Here is a 2,748-nt window from a genome sequence, read left to right on the forward strand (position 1 = left end):
TGGAAGCCGAGCTAGATTTAATCTTTTGGGAAGGCCACTTGGCTGAGGCCTCTGAACCCCCTTGGTTCAGATCAGGCCGGAGCAGATCTTTTTCTCTTTTCCCTCTCTCTCCCTCATTCCAAATTCCTTCCTTCCATTATAAATAAACCACCATAAAATTCCATCCTGACTTGAGTATTTCATTGGGGTTTAGAATTTAAATTTCTGGAGACCAACTAAAAATATATATTCAGTCTCAACCCTAAATTTTTCCCTTAACAGTTGTCAAGGTGGCTTCTGTGGGGGCTTTGGCAGTGGGGGGCTGAGGTCATGGAAGCTGGAGCTGTCTTTGAAGGCAGCAGCCACAGCCACAATTCCCTTGGAGGTAAAGTCAAAGACAAGGAATGGGTTCCTATCACAAAACTGGGCTGTCTACTCAAGGATATGAAGATCAAGTCATTAGAGAAGATCTATTTTTAATCCTAGTCATGGAGTTTGAGATCATAGATTCCTTCTTGGAATCCTCATTGAAGGATGAGGTTTTGAAGATCATGCCTATTCAGAAACAGACTGGAGTCAGGCAATGTGCCAGGTTCAAAATTTTTGTAGCAATGGAGACTACAATGGCACATTGGCCTGGGTATTGTAATGGAGGGTGGTTGGGGGGTACGATAAGATGATTCAAATAGGGCCAGTATCAATTAATTCAAGTGATTTGGGAAGGCACTCTCAGTAGGTTGGCTGTGGCCTGGCAGACTAACAGACCCAGTCCAGGCAGAGCCTGCCCTGAAGTAACAAACATTGACCACTATATAACAGGGATGGATGTTGGATTTATTAAACAAGGAAAGGTGTAATGGGAATTTGGGATAATCCTAAACTAATAACATCTATCTAAACCCCCAAGATTTCAATATCTCTTCACAGAGATTTCTTCATAGATTTTGAACTAACCTAATCCTTATCTATCTGTCTAAAGACTCCAGACCCTAATATAGATAAACCTACACTAACCCAACCCCCCTTTTAATGGTAATAGAGGCCATGGGTTTTGGCAGCTTGGCAGGACAGGGAGAGATCCTGGATCCAGAAGGACTCCAGAGCCAATCTTACAGACAGATGGCCCAAATGGTTCAGGATTACACCAGGAAGCTCAGTAGATGACAACAAGCCAACAGGGAAGCAGACAGGATGGGAAAGACAAGGTAGAAACAGCTACCAATGGAAAGCAGCCAATCCCTACAGGTCAAACCAGAGAAGAATCCAGCTCCAACCTCAATTAACTGTCTCACCCCCCCCCCATCCTAGAATGCATTTGCATCTCCCTGCAGACCCACCTCACATGTTCAAATCCTCTCTTCCTTACAACAGTTTGAAGAGCTCTAAGAAAGTGGCCACAGCTATTCACTGTACTATCATTCTGGCCAAGATTTGGTTACTGGGGAAACAAGATTGGTAAACCTAATAAAGTGCCCTGCAAGGTCACTGGGTGTTGTAGCTATGGAACCCCAGACCTGTGAAAAGAGACTGTCTTCACCAAATCTCCCCATCAGGAATTCACACACCATCTTGGAAAGACTCACTCAGGTTGCTATCTGGAGCACCCAGGCAGTTACGGTGGTCATCACATGATTTTTTTTTTTAAGAACAAGTAATAAATTGAATTGTACCTTCTTATAAAAAGATGAAGCGGAGTTGTAACTATGATAGAATGAGTGGAACTTTGCCCCATGTCACTATAGTATTAGATGGTGCTGATATTGCTTTTAATCCTTCCGCAATATAAAAACAAAGATAATTAGCACCTTATTAGCAAAATTTATTAATTAAATTAGGAGCTGCCAGATGATTTGGCATTTTCTCCCCCTGGTGGCTGCATGTCGTGTGATCTTCCCCCCATCCTGACTCTGCTCTGTTCTCTTTCCTCACTGACCGAGCTATGGCATTGTTCACAGCAGAAGCCTTGCTATGTCCCAGGATCTATCCCCTGTCCAAGTCTTGCTACTGAATCTGTCTTAAAAAGTTAACATGGAAGTGAATTGTTTTTTTCTTTTTCTTTTTTTTTTTTTGGAGTCTTCCTGGGTATTTGCTCTGATTGTAGGAACCAGGAACAAAGGGTTAGCAGGTATCAAGCAGTCACTGCTGTTAATTTCTGCTGGATCTCTAGTTTAAGTGAAAGGAAATCAAGAGAGAGTAATGCAAATTCAGGTCACCAGAGCAAAGCATCAGGATGCCAGGCTGGAGTCAGAAACCTGCTTTGCATGGTAAACATATTCAGACAAGATATACAGTATGTAATTAAAATTTTTTTCTCAGTCAAATACCACTCTGGATTTATTAAGGGAGTTCACGAAGAATCTTATGGAAAAATCTTTTGTAAAATGAATATTTATTTAGTAATAAATATTCACTGTTATCAGCCTAGTTCAGGCCCTAATTATCTCTGGCCTGGACTATTTTAATAACTTATATCTGCTCCTTTTTTCTTCTAGTCTTTTTCATCTCCAATCTCTCCTTTACTAAGTTGTTTTTACCAGTGATAATAATAATAACAGCTAACACTTGCTTATATTGTGCTTTGTTGTGCCAAATGGTTTATTATATATAACTTAATATATAATATATATTATTCTCATAAGAAACAGTGAGTTAGATAGGTGTTATTATCATTCCTGTTTCTCCGATGAGGGAACTGAGATAGACATAGGTTAAGTGACTTGTTCAGGGTCAAACAGCTGGTAAATATCTGAGGCTGGATTTGTGATACCA

At 40.6% G+C, this 2,748-nt stretch overlaps 1 pseudogene; it reads left to right on the top strand.

Moving 5' to 3' along the window:
* The first annotated feature begins 309 nt into the window (after nt 1–309).
* On the top strand, nt 310–1,634 carry LOC130457301 (40S ribosomal protein S2-like; annotated as a pseudogene).
* Nucleotides 1,635–2,748: the final 1,114 nt, after the last annotated feature.

This window comes from Monodelphis domestica, chromosome 1 (genome assembly GCF_027887165.1).
Source record: "Monodelphis domestica isolate mMonDom1 chromosome 1, mMonDom1.pri, whole genome shotgun sequence".
NCBI classification, from domain to species: domain Eukaryota; kingdom Metazoa; phylum Chordata; class Mammalia; order Didelphimorphia; family Didelphidae; genus Monodelphis; species Monodelphis domestica.